Raw genomic sequence first — 14,629 nt, forward strand, 5'->3', positions numbered from 1 at the left:
GGGTCTCTTATATAGGCTCCTATTATCCCCACCCCGTCCCAATTTTTCACACTTGCTGTCTCGTCATCCTAACAGGAGGATGAATAATGACTATGGAAACTGTGAAACGGTAGTTGCAGACAAAGCCTATTGGCATTAACGTCACTATAAAACCATTTTAAATGTGACCACATCTTGTGTATACTGCATGTATGTAAGCTTCTGCTTTCTAACCCTGAGGTTATATTTCCACAGGTACTTGTAGGTCATCGGTGTATTTTAGAATCCAATTTTATTTTCTCTAATTATCATTGTATGCAATATTTATATTTAAACAGTATTAAAATTATGCTGGAAATGTAGGTGACTTACCTCTGGTTGTGTGTATGTACTGTATATACCATATGCATGGGTAACCCTATGGTATTCCTTTAGAGATGATTCCCTTAGTACTTGCACCCTGACGAATGTTAGGGTAGGATTGCCAACTTTCTAGTTGCAGAAAATCCTGCCCCTTCTCAGAGATCCTGCCCCCTACTTACTCAATCCCTGCTTCCTCTGTTGCTCGCTCTCCCCCACCCTCACTCACTCGCTCATTTTCACCAGGCTGGGTCAGGGGTGTGGGCTCTGGCTGGGGGTGCAGGCTGTGGGGTGGGGCTAGGGAAGAGGGATTTGGAGTGAAGGAGGGGGATCGGGGCTGGAGTAGGGGCATGGGAGGGAGTGTGGGGTGCGGGTTCTGGGCAGCACTGACCTCAGCGGCCCAAGCATTTCCCAGGGATGGAGGAAGTACACGTGGCTCCTGAGAAGCGGTGGCATGTCGCTCCAGCTCCTAAGCAGATGGGCAGCGGCCAGGGAGGCTCTGTGCGCTGCCCCCGCCCCCAGGCACCACCCCAAGCACTGGGCCAAGGGGAGCTGTGGAGCCCCACACGCCGGAGGAGAGCGCTGGGAATTGCTGAGATAAACACTGGAGCCAGGACCCGAGGCCGCCCGCCCCGTTGTGACAGCTCCCTGGTGGTGGCTGCAGCCGGGGGGCCCTGCCTGGGGCGATCTGCAGTGCCCGGCAGGGGCTGCAGGGCAGGGAGCAGCTGGCAGCAGGGCTGTGCCCGCCCGCAGGTGCGGGGGAGAGCAGGCGGCCCAGCCTGCAAATAGCTCTCGCCCGCTTCCGTAAGAGCCTCAGCAGAACATTATGTTTCCTGCATAATAAGGAGACTAAATCCAGCCCCAGCGACTCCTCACCCTCCTGCGCTGCATATGGGAGCAGGGAGCACTGGGCGGGTACCGGGGGGGCAGCGCCACACCTCCCTTCTAACGGCTGTGGGGGACCCTGCCATGGGGGAGGGCAGCGCCCATTGGCTTGGCAGGGGATAGAGGGCTGGAGGCATCATCGAGACGTGCTGAGGGGAGTGAGGAAGGGGGGGCTTGTATCTACCCCTGTTCACCACCCGTCTGTCCCTGTACATCCCCGTCTGCCTACTGGGCTGGCAGCCTGTCAGGTCCTATTAGCTCAGCAGGGGGTGCTGTGCTGCAGGAAGCAGGGTGGAGGCTCGGTACGGGGTGCTCTCCCCACCCAGTCAGGGCTGACCCCAGTACCCCAGAGCGGTGCTAGGGGGCGCTGTGCTGCAGTTTCTGGTTTTCGCACAAAGGGTCAAAGCAAAGCCGTGACTGTCGTTAAAGAGCCCTTGCGATAACCCGGGTGTAAAATTCTCTCCTTCTGGAAATCCTCAGCCCATCCCTGTGTCATAAACAGATAGTTAAGGGTTAAGGTCTCTTTTACCTGTACAGGGTTAACAAGCTCAGTAACCTGACGAACACCTGACCAGAGGACCAATCAAGGGACAAGATCATTTCAAATATCTGTGGAAGGAAGTCTTTGTCTGTGTTCCTTGTTGTGTCTTTGTTCTCTCTTTGGATCTAAGAGAGGACAGACATATCTTCAAGTTCTCCAAGTTTTCCTGAAGTATTTTCTTCTATTCAGTATAGTGAGTATTAGAAAGGCCGACTAGTCTTATAATTAATTTTCTGCATTTGCAATTGTGTGTTTGCTGGAAAAATATCTTTATTTCTGTTTGCTGTTACTTTGGGTACGTCTACACTACGGGATTATTCCGAATTTACATAAACCGGTTTAGCAAAACAGATTGTATAAAATCGAGTGCGCGCGGCCACACTAAACACATTAAATCGGTGGTGTGCGTCCACAGTCCGAGGCTAGCGTCGATTTCTGGAGCGTTGCACTGTGGGTAGCTATTCCGTAGCTATCCCATAGTTCCCGCAGCCTCCCCCGCCCCTTGGAATTTCCGGGTTGAGATCCCAGTGCCTGTCGCGGGTGGTTCTGGGTAAATGTCGTCAGTCACTCCTTCCTCTGGGAAAGCAACGGCAGACAAGCATTTCACGCCTTTTTTCCCTGGATTGCCCTGGAAGATGCCATAGCATGGCAATCATGGAGCCTGTTTTGCCTTTTGTGACTGTCACCGTATGTGTACTAGATGCCGCTGACAGAGGCGATTCAGCAGGGCTACACAGCAGCATGCTTTTGCTTTTGCATGACAGCAGAGATGGTTACCAGCCATACTGTACCATCTACCATACCCCTTTTCATATATATTATATACATCCTGTATACGTGCAGCTTCGTGCATGGGAAACGACGAGAAGAGCTGAGATAAGCATGTCAGGAATAACAAGCAAGAGCTGAGATAAACATAACAAGCATGAACTGAGATAAACATGTTTTTCGGCCTTTGGGCCTAACACCGCTGACAGAGGCGATTCAGCAGCGCTACACAGCAGCATGCTTTTGCTTTTGCATGACAGCAGAGATGGTTACCAGCCATACTGTACCATCTACCATACCATAACTTGGTAATAAGATGATCATGGTTACCAGTCCTTTTGCACTGCACCATTTGCTGCTGTCATAAGTGCCACTGGCTGAGATCAGTCAGGGGTGCAAAAGCCAAAATGCCAAGCCAAAATGCGCTACTCGGTGGCACTTTGTAACCTGGAGCAGATCAGTGAGCAGATCCACGCCCAGCGGCTGCAGCGCCTCATCCAATGCCGGGCCTCGCCAGTAGGGGCAGAGGCAGGGGCTGGCCTGGGCGCTGAGTGCCCCCCCACGGACACGCTCTCCATGCTCAGCTTGCAGACCATTGCCTCCGACCTGCAGAAGTTTGACTCGGTGGAGCATCTGCTGGGGCTGTTGGACGCCACCAGTCTCAACAGCGATGAGCTGGAGGAGCAGGAGCAGCGACGGGGCGGACAGAGCCAGTTCAAGCACCACCGCAGCGTCAGCCTCTAACCCACCTCCCTGGCCCTTCCCCTCGGCGAGCTCAGCCGGGCAAGGAGGGAATGCTGCGGCACTGCAGGGTGGGGGCGACAGCCTTCCACGAAGCACCCCTGCTTCTTAAGGGGGGGCCCAAACACACTGCACCTCCTGGGGGCATTGCTCATCCCCTCCCCCCCAGGCGAGTGACCCCTGACACTGCACTGGGTGACCTCTGACACTGCACTTCCCAGGGGGTATTGCTGTACTGACACAAGTAGCATGGAGGCTGCTGATTCCAGCCAGCAGGGTTTTCTGGGTCCTCTGCAATAGGGCTCCATGCTGGAGCCAGGAGCAGACACGGCCCTTTGCTGGAGCAGTGTTACCTGCAGACCCTGCTCCCAGCATGCACTGATCAGAGCACCCAGTTCCCTTGAGTGCCGTGTGCTGATAGCCAGGGTCTCCCCAAAGCAGAGACACAAGCACCTCTGGGTTTATGCACTAGCTTTACCCGGCCCACACACACAAATGATCTGTGCTGAGCCTCACTCCTTCTTTTCTGGTTTCAGTCACTCTACGTGAGGTCCTTGGAAGCCCTTGGCAAGCTAATGGAGACTTTGCTGGAGGAAGAACCAACCACAGACTGGTTCCAGGAAATGTTTGAAGTGAGTAGACCATTGAACCGTGGTGGAGATTGTTTCTTGTGTTACAGCAGGGAAGAGTCAGAGATTTGGGGGGGTCAAGCTTCAGTTGTGGAGGAATTTTCCACAACGGAGTGAATTTTAGGGAGAAAGCACCAAATTCTTCCTGGGATAAGTGGACATGTGCCCCATTGAAATCCACGGAAGCTGTGCCATTTTATGCCAGGGCTGGATTGGGACCAAGTTCTTACAATGTCATTGACACTACTTGGAGCAGCAAGAAAATCACCACTGCAGTAGCCAAATCCAAGAGAACCAGTTGAAACTGATCAGTTCTTCAAAGAGGAATTAATGAAAATTGAGTTAAGCCCTGTGTATGGAAACTCATTCAGAGGAGACTTCCTGTTCCTCAGACATGAACAGAATATCGTGAAGAGCTGAGGCGTGGGGAGTTTGATGCACCTTCAGTATAAAAGTGAAGTTATAAAAGGAGCTCAGCTGGGGGGACTTCTCTGCTCTTATTCAAATTAATAAAAAGAAATGCTCCTTTCTGTCATTTTGCCACTCAGTGTGGGAGAAGGTGCCCAGGGAACAGACCACAGCAGCAGACATCAAACAGCATGCAATGTGCTAGACAGCTCCCATCAGACAGTCTACAGCAGACGTCACATACACGGGCCCAGATTCATCTCTCATGTAACTCCTTTGGCTTCAATCGAGCTACAGTACACCAGAGGTGAATCTGGTCCCTGGGACTTGTCTAATGGAAGAGCCCCATATCTTCCCCAAATATCATGCTGTCAGCCAAACCTTAATAACTAAAATCTAAGATTTATTGTTAAAAGAAAGAAGAGAGTTTTCCAGGCATTTCCTAGGTTATTCCAAATGATTATTTGGAAGATCTCTGTCCTATGGCTTACACTGTCCCTGTTCAATGTTTAAGCAGACTAGAGATGATAGGATCAGGCCCGAGCCTTCTCTTTTATAGCTATTCTACCAGGCTGACAAGCCTACCTCACAGAAATTGTCACAGAAGGCCCTTCCCCCAATGCAGATGGCCTCTTGTACTTTGCTTTGAAGATAATCTTCTATTTCCTGTGCATACCCAGTAAACTAGTTACATTCATTCACATAAGGTAATTAGCCATTCTTCCATTATAACACAGATAGTTAAGCTGAAGATAATGTAGAAATGATTGGTTTCCTGAAGTGTCTTACATCTTTGATTTTAAGGTTAACTGAACACCTTGCACACATAATTAAGGCAATTAAGCCATGAAAGGGAATTAGCATCTACAAGCTAATTTAGTTACATTGGTGAAACTTCTAACCGGGTATAGATAACCACAGACAAATACACTTAGCATCTATTGTTCATTTTTGAATGAGTTGATGATTACTAGTCTAATACATCTCTTTGAAATTCACATGCAAGTACACTGTCTTGATACAGTAGAAGTGCCTCTCGTTAAGTTATTATGGGTCATACACAGGCTGAAAGAAAACAATTTTTTCATCTTTCCTGGTGACTAGTCCCTAGACATAGATCATAAGAATGTAATGTTCAATGCATAGACATGACTCTTTACACAGCATATGTACATTTCATAATGATCTTGGTGACATGGGCTTTTCTTTGAGACTCATATGGCAATCTTTCAGTGAACTAGAATGTACATACCATACCCCGTGGCACCCACTCCGTGACCCTCACCAGTTAACACTGAGTGATTCTTGAGTCATCAGTTGACTTCAGCTCTGGTAGCCCATTAATGTACATTTCTCACCAATCTCACAACCTTATTAGTTTTTGTTGTGTTTCTTTATTCTGTGTCAACAAGGTGCTCAAATTACAGACTTCATGGTTTTATAATGTCTCTGAGTTTTCCTAGGAAACCAGGATCTAAACTTTGTTCACGGATGGGCAGCAGGTATCAAATAAACATAAGGAAGTACGACTTCACACAACACACGGTCAACCTGTGGAACTCATTGCCAAGGGATGTTGTGAAGGCCAAAAGTATAACTGGGTTAAAAAAAGAATTAGATAAGTTCATGGAGGACAGGTCCATCAATGGCTATTAGGCAAGATGATCAGAGATGCAACCCCACGCTCTGAGTGTCCCTAGGCCTCTGACTGCCAGAAGCTGAGACTGGACAACAGGGATTGGATCACTTCATGGTTGCCCTGTTCTGTTCATTTCTTCTGAAGAAGCTGGCATTGACCACTGTTGGAAGACAGTATACTGGACTAGATGGACCATTGGACTGACCCAGTAAGACTGATCTTAGGTAGTGGCCACAGTGAGTCAGGTTTTCAAGCATAGGTGCCTAAGTTTTGTCCACAAAACTCGAATTTGTTCCCATGGATGGGTACCTAGCTATGTGAATTCTGGCGCTGCAGACACAAGTGTATATTCTGCTCATGCTGTTGGCCCATGCGCAGGACAGATTTAGGTACCTCTATGTGACGGGGTAGTATGCTGTGCCCCAGCCTCTTCCATGAACACAGACTGCTCTGAGTCCCTCCAAAGTGTTCTAGGGATGCCTGCTCCTGAGATCCTGGTGGTAAGGGCTCTGATGACTGTTTGACCCCAATGGATGATCTTAAGTCACCTTTACTCTTGACCTTTGTTTTCTTTCTCCTCCCTCTTGTCTCTCAGGGGACTTCTCCATCCTCACCTTCTCTGTGGATTGTACTTTCGTGTCTAGGTTCCTCCAGCCCCTTTACATATATTTCCTCTTTACCTGGCCCTGCAGGTTTTATTTCCACCCTCCTGGGCCTCCACACATGCCTTGGTGTCCCTGTTAGAAAGGGATCCCAGTCCATGCCCAGGAGAAGGCAGTGGGGCAATTCATCCACTATCCCTACATGTTTCTGCCTAAACTTCCCCTTGATTTCCAGAGTCACCTCTGCCATTGGGCAGAATTTATTATCCCCATGTACATATTCAGTTTTGATCCTACCTCTGGGAAGTATCCAGTGGGGTTTCACTAACTCCTGCCTGATTAGCAAATAGGATGAAACTGTGTCCATTAGTCCCTTTGGTGGCTCCAACCTACCCAGACCAATATGGTAGCTACTTTCTTTTTTCTTCCCTGCCTGGGAGTCTTGTCCCAGCCACAAAACTGTGCAAACCCACAGCCCATTTTAGGACAGTCTCTTTTTAGATATCCTTCACGTCCATGTCGGAAGCACACTGTAGGCCAAGCTCCCACTACAGTTCCTTGAGGCGCCTTCCTCTGCTACTTGCTGCCCTTCCCAGCTGGAGGCACTCTGGTCCTTCTCAAATCTAGTCCCTTAAACCACTGACTCACTCTGGGAATGTCCGCCTCTGCAAATACCTCTGTATCTTTAACTACGGGGTCCAGATTAACTGGCTGGCGCCACGTAACCCATACTCAAGTATGCTCAGGGAGACTCTGAAGAAACTTCCAGAATCATGCAGTCCATGATCTCCCCCAGTTTCAGTATCTGGCTTTACCAATGAGTGGCCCAATCTTTTAATTTCTGTCCAAATGCACAGAGGCCTAATCCCTCAATCCATTTTTCAACTCTACATTTCTGGCAGTACTTTTCTGTGGAGAGGCCCCACCTGGTCCAACATGGCTGCCTTAATTATGTCATAATCTCTTGCCCGCTAATCACTAAGAGCCATATATGTGCTTCTCTGGTTAAATAGGGTGTCAGTCGAAGGGCCCACATTATTCTGTCCCTATGAGGTCTCACTGCTACTCCTTTAAGAGTAACCAAAACCAGATCAGGGTTGTTTGCAGGTCCCATTTTACAGAGTCTGATCGCCTGTGCCTGGTTTCCATTTCCTGTCACAGGACTCAGCAAACTTTGGGGGAGTTGTTGCCAGACCTGGGCTTGCTCCCGTATAAATTCCTGAAGACTCATTTGCTGTTAAACCTATCAGGTAAGCAAAGGCTGTTTTTTCTGCATGCTGGGATTGTTGGAAGGTTTGTAGGGTCTTCTACACCAGCAGTTCTCAACTGGACTGATTGCTGCAGTTCTCTGCCTCTCTTTCCCCAGGCTTTCTATCTAAGCATTAGAGTCTGTGCTTTTCAAGGGTGGGAATGAGAGACTGGTGAGAGCACTCTGGGAGCAGAGAACATGGAGTCTGCTTGAAAACCCCCAGACTCACCATGAGGGAGTGTGTCTGCTGGTGAGGTAAGAGATCTAGGAGGCATCATTTTATCCTTGGGAATCAGTAGCAAATAGAGTGGCTGAGAGGGAAACTCCAGTTTATAGCTTTGTGGGGGGGGGGGTGCCCTGGGTGGAAACACACAGCTCCCACCCATAGATATCAGAGCTGTCTGCTCAGAGCAGCTGAGTTTTTGAAGTGTGCAATCAACCCCATAAGTGGTTTCTTTTGTCTTCCAGTGTTCCGCTAAGATCTGGACTAATAACATCTGAGATCATCCAGAGCCTCCTCCCCTGGGTGAATTCCCCAACAGAAAACAGCCAAGTCACCAGCACAGCTTTCCTTGCCCAGGTGAAACACAGGGCTCTGAAGAGCAGTTTAATCAGTAGACTGTTGTCTGCCTTTCTTTCGGGAGTTGTACAGTTCAGTTAATAAGAGTAATTGTCATTTTAGACAGTAGAATGGATCTTCCTTTATATGGAAACCTGGCCAGGAACTTCATTCTACCTTTCGGAGTCATTCTCTCTCAGATATTTTTATTGCTGCTATTGGCTAAACTAGCTACACAACCACAGGTGCTGGCTGAGAGAAATACAGAGTTTGAATTACTGGATCTCTTCTGTCAAGTCCTAGTGCTGATACTAACCAACAGCTCCTGATTTTGGTTTAGCTCAGCAGATCTTCGGAATGAACCTAGTGTCCTAATACTATAAAACAAGCAACATACAAACACATTCACATCTATTTTAGATTCTCATTACTGTAGTATCTGAGTACCTCAAAACTCTGTAATGTATGTATCCCCACAACACTCCTGGGAGGTAGGGAAGCACTACTATTTCTATTTTACAGGCAGAGAACTGATGCACAGAAGGGCTAAGTGCCTTGCCCAAGGTCACACATGAAGTCCTAGGCTAGTGCGATAACTGCTGGACCATCCTCCCTTTCCACAGCCTTCCTCTAACATCTGCATCATATTTCCCACTTATGCTAAGCAACTATCTTAGGGGCTTATCTGGTTCTAAGAAAAACAATCGATCTGTGCCTGTGATGGGCTGTACCTAGGCTTTGAGGCTTTTTACAAGAGGCCCTGTGGTCCTACTACACCCTGCCCCAGGAAAAGAGCCACAAATCTGGGTCTGTCTAGAGAGGCCTCAGGAAAGCAGCCAATCAGAGCCCATCAGGCTCAGCTAAAAGGAGCTGCAAGGCCTTAGCAGGTCAGTTTCTGGCAGGAACTGGAGGAGCAAGAAAGGGTGTTGCTCTCTGGCCACAGAAAGTCAGGGGATAGCTAGAGTTTGATTCTGGAAGCATTTGTTTAAGCTGTGTTTGCAGGAAGAGAGTCCCTAAGAACTTTAACCCTGAGGTGAGAGTGAAGCTAAAAGTGGCTGGTAGGAAGAAGCAACAATGAACTGAAAAAAAGCAGTGCCTAGCTACTGTTTACAGGGTCCATGGTTTGGAAGCCAGAGTTATGGGCAGGCCCAGTTCCCCTACCATCTACCGTGGTATAAGCCCCATGAAGGGGGAAAATGCTTATGGAGAGCTTGGACAAAGGGCAGAATTTCAAGGACCCAGAGTTGGGGCTGGAGAACCTAGTGAGGGCAATGGGACTGTTCTTGACTATCCCAGAGGGCTAGTAGTAGGAAAGGCCCGATTTTGGACCCGATCATTTGGACTTTGGGACTTAGCCAGAGGCCTGAGCCACAGAAAACTCACTGAGGTCGGCTGGCAGGGTTCCCCAGGGGTGAGAAAAGGACTGTGGTACCAGACCCAGCCACTAAGAGGCTCTCAAAATGTGAGTGGATCCCTATTATAGTGCCCAAAAGGAAAGCTCCATGGTTTTAAGACATTTCTCATTTGTGTGGAATAATATAGTTCAGGGCTGGCTCTAGGATCCCACTGCTCATTGCTGTAGCTCAGCTAACACTGCTGCAGAACACTCTGTGTGTCTGTGCCTGTGTGGTGAAAACCTGGCCCCCTGTAAACACACTCAGAGTCAACCTATGATGCAGCTCTTGTAAAATGCAGCCAATTAACACCACAGTGATCATGGGTGTAAAGCTGTGGCCTCTTTTTGAGGGTCTGCTATTGCCCAAGATCTAAGTCAAGCTCAGGCAGTGTTTGGGTGATGATGTGCTAATTTATGAGCTGCTTGATGCCTGCACAGTATTTGTCATGGCTTTGCCACACACAAGGTTGTTCTGTTGTTGATCTTAATTTGTTCTGTGGCATTACATAGTTCGTGGTGTTACTTGTCACATGCACAAACACTCTTCCTATCACTGGTCCATCCGTAGTGGACCTATATGTGGATGCCTTGCCCTGATTTTAACAGCTGCAATGGACAAGCATTATTACAATTACCTGTGCTCCTACACAATGCTGCATTTTTGAAAGGCCCGATTTTGGAGCCAGGTGTAGACCGTGAGGGGTGCATAACCCCAGCACAGAGACAGGCAAACTCTCTGTGCTGACCAAGCCCTTAGTTTCTTGCAGAGTGGCCTCCTGTTAATGTACTAAAAATTAAGTAGGCCTCAACTGTGTGCTGCTGTATACTTGTGCAATTATACAAGTCCCCAGTTTACACAATGGTATGGAACAGGGGCTTTGTTACATCAGACCCTGAATCAGGGAGAAAGTTCCTTAAATATGTAGCCTTATATTAGTTATATGCTGGTACCTGGTCAAAGGGGGCTTTTTTGCTTGCTTTATTATTCTCTTGTCTGTTTGTTGTGCTGTTAATGTGTTAATTAATGACAGTTAAGGACCATCTTGTTCTGTGTTTGTACAGGTCCTAGCACAATGGGAATCTGGTCTGTGACTGGGACTATGAGGCAGTACTGGAATACAAATAATCACATGCTGATCTACAGAAATACTTTTGTACCCTGGCCATCCCCACTGGCTTAAGAGATTAGTCACTGAAAATGGAAGTAAGTGACCTTGACATCTGCAGTTTAACTCAGTCCCTTCATCTCCTGCACTGAGTGTTCTTTCCGCTCAGTATATGCTGTCTGAATGCACAGGAGAACCATGATGGATGGTGACAAAGGTAAGTGGTGTTTCTTCTCCTTCTCTCTTTTCTCTTTACAGATCAGGCTGCAAGTAAGACCTGTGACCCATGACCATCCCTGGCTGCCACTCAGATGGACAGCCCTGAGGCTGTGTCCAGGGCACCTTTTATACGCTTGCCCAGGAAATCCCTTAGAAAAGACAGCCCCTGCTTGGAGCTTGGGAAATCCCTTAGAAAAGACAGCCCCTGCTTGGGGCTTGGGAAACCCCTTAGAAAAGACAGCCCCTGCTTGGGGCTTGGGAAACCCCTTAGGAAAACTGGTTCTGACTGGAACTTGTTTACAACTTCCAGGAGAACTGTTCACTGTAAGGGTAGAGGGGCCCAGTGCTATGAACTAATGTCTGCAGCCCTTAGTTAAGCAGAATAAAAGTCAGGAGGAATTTACCTGAATGAGGACTGAAGGGTCTGTCCTGCATTCCATGCACCCCTTGGTATCCTCAAAACTTGCTCTGGCTGCAGTTGGCTTATTGTTGTCAGAACACAGCCTGAGCCCAGCGAGAGAGCTGCAGTATGTGGCTTTGTGAAGAAAAAGGAGAGAGTCACAGTAGTAATAAATCTCTGAGGGCTGGTCTTGTGTTGGGGGTGGCATGCACTGGACAGTGTCTCCTGAGGTGATCATGAAATGCCATATTTCATCAGAGACGCTATTAAGTTAAATCCCAAATCTAACCTCACTGGGGCAAGATGTTGACTGATGTTACAGATAGAGATTGGCTGCTGCACATCACAGAAGGGCTAATAACTATTTTGTGGTGCCCAGATGGATGTTTGAGTGTTGTTTACAATGAGAGGTCTCAATCTTTTTCTTTTGAAGCCCCCCGCCCTCAACATGCTATAGAAACTCCATGACCCAGCGAGGGAGGGCCCTCCAGGATTCAGATGTGGGGGGGGCCCTCTGGGCTTCAGCTACGGGCAGGATTCTGCCCTATGGGACTGGGGGGGCTCAGGAGCTCCACGGAATGTGGGGGGCTCAAGACTTGCCCCGCAGAGCAGGGGGATTGGGGTCCAGTGGGCTGTGGGCCCACAGTTGAGACCAGCTGATTTACAACACAGCACTACAATAATGAGAGTGAGCAATTAATCCAAAGAGAGAGACAGTTTGTTTGAACATGGGTGTAACTAGTTGCAATTTACATATAAAACAATGTAGATTACAACAGTGCTCCAGGAGCTACAGTGGCATGGGAGGCAGCTATACTGCCATCACCGGCCATATACCTGCGGTGATTCCCTTAGACAGGAGGAATTCTCTAACATCAAGCTGCAGCTGGTTTAAGTTCACTGAGTGCTACTTAGATGGTGCAAAATGAACTTGGTGGGCCAGAGAATACAGCCCTCTGAGCTCACAAGCCACAACTCTGAGTTGCTGTCTATTAACATTTATTAAAGAGACAAGGTGGGTGAGATCATCGCTTTTATTGAACCAACTTAGAAGTGGGAAGTTGGAAGCAACTTGAAAGTTAGTCAAATAAAAAAAATTACCTTACGCACCTTATCTTTCTAATCTCCTGGGACCAACTCGGCTATGATAACACTGCATATTAACATGTATGACCTACACTTTCCTTGCATGTAGGATGGTGAATTAGACCAACAAACTGAGGCATGAGGAAGTGGACCAAGCAGTAGAGATGACTGTAAATGTCTGAAGTGATATCACACCACTACATTTTGTGACAGTAGACAATGGCAATGCTAATACCATGATTACATTTGCTTCTAAAAGCTGCCTGGTTTCTTTGGTGCTTCCTTAAAGAGTATTTCCAAAAGACATTTTGAAGTGCTAAGGAAAGTAAACAACATGAATTTCAGTGCTGCCTATCGTCACATATCGAGTCAGGCTACTCCTCCTATTGATGTGCAGTATCTGGCCCCTATCCTTCCTATCTGGTGACTATTACAAGCCAGGGTAAGCTGAGCTGCCTTAAGGCTGCTCTACTTTATGGCAGCCCAGGGGATGGGGAGAAACTTTTCTCCTTTCCTGTCACCTCCTGCACAGAGTGCAGCTGAGCAGAAAGCACAGATTGGAGACTGAGTATAAGGCCTTATTCTGCCCTCAGATACACGTTAAACTTCCATTGAATGCAATGGGAATACCATGGTTGTAACTGAGGGCAGACTTTAGGCTTTAAAAGGAATTACTACTCAAAAGATTTCAGGATTGGGGCCATAGTGTAAATCTACCCTGTAAGGAAGATACCAGTCTCTTCATAAAATTGATTACTTTAATAGGAATCATTTAAATTTAAGAAAAATCTGGGAACTCGCACAGAAACAGTGTTTAATATTTAGAAATACATGTGTGCAGGACAGATGTGAAAGAAATATTCACAATGTTGAAATTGGATGGCCCAGATCCTTACTTCCTTGTATGTCCCCTTTGAGCCACTGCATTGGCTCAGAGGGCAAAAAGGGAACTAAATGTTGCTTTAAAGTGGCAGCTGAAGATTCCCCTGTAAATACTAGGAGACATTCTGGGGCAGTCTAAGGACCAGGAGGGGGGCATGGCAAAGGTATGAGAGGTGGGACTGGAGCATGATGTGTTCTTGCAATCTTGGCCAGCAGCATCTTGGGAGTAGCTACCTGGCACAGAAAGTTAAAACTTGGCCCCAGACAGTTTAAGAGATTGGCTGGGTCAGTAGAAAGGTGGCTTGAACCTACCTGTGAGCCTCTGTTTCCCCAGAACATGAAGCAGAGCTCTGGAAAATCTGGGGGTTTGGCTCTGAGTTGTTGACCTAACACATGCCTGTGTGGTTTGAAACATTAGCAACAAAGAGAAGTTAAGTGAGATGGAAAGTTTGAGGACCATGTTTTTATTTTTGCTCAAATTATGGTTGTTTGAAGTTGAGTTGATTATTTGGTTCCCTCAACTGTCAGCTAAAAGCTTTGTGTACTTTGCCAGAGCCTGGAGACTTTTTCCCCATTTGATGGGTCTTGTGGTGAGCTGGGTCATGTATATGGACCTGGAGAAGAAAGAGGAGGTGGCATTCATTTGGATGAAGAGGAATTTTGGACAATGGATTATGTCTGGAAAGGCAGGTGTTCTGTTTCACTGATCAGCTCTCTCCCCAAAGTGCAGTGAAGCAACAAGCATTAGCTTCAGACTCTTGCGGCAACTTTATGTACAGTGAATTTCATTGCATATGTCCCGCTTGCTGATGCCACCATGGCAATAGGTAACACATGAATACAAGCCAAGTTTGATTTAAAAAAAAAATTGCCTCAGGTTAGGCGGTTGTGTTCATATCTAGGTCCCCAAATAAATGGCTTGACTTGTACTAGCATTGAGTGCTAAGAAATTCCCAATAGGTACTCATTTTTAAAAACAATATTGGACAAAGTCCACTGGGAGTATGAAGCAGTTTTGCTATATAGAAAGAGTAGCAAGCTCCAGCAAACAGGCTGCTTTCAATTATCTTTGCACTATACCCATTTTTGGAGAATGACTTTAGTCTAAGTCTAACTTTTCTATGTTGCAGCTGTGCGGGTATTGTATTTCCACTAACCCCATCTCCCAGGCACCTGGGAG

General features: G+C 47.4%; 1 long non-coding RNA gene across 2 annotated transcripts; it reads left to right on the top strand.

The window, feature by feature from the left end:
* The first annotated feature begins 7,640 nt into the window (after positions 1 to 7,640).
* LOC120393220 lies at positions 7,641 to 14,378 on the top strand. 2 transcript variants are annotated; one of them, XR_005591945.1, is made up of 5 exons: positions 7,641 to 7,802; positions 7,919 to 8,056; positions 8,270 to 8,381; positions 10,819 to 11,079; positions 14,003 to 14,378. It is a non-coding gene; the product is annotated as an uncharacterized LOC120393220 (long non-coding RNA). The 2 variants fall into 2 exon arrangements; XR_005591946.1 differs by lacking the exon at positions 7,919 to 8,056 and having other exon boundaries at positions 7,645 to 7,802.
* Positions 14,379 to 14,629: the final 251 nt, after the last annotated feature.

Source organism: Mauremys reevesii, unplaced genomic scaffold, assembly GCF_016161935.1.
Source record: "Mauremys reevesii isolate NIE-2019 unplaced genomic scaffold, ASM1616193v1 Contig17, whole genome shotgun sequence".
Lineage (NCBI taxonomy): Eukaryota > Metazoa > Chordata > Testudines > Geoemydidae > Mauremys > Mauremys reevesii.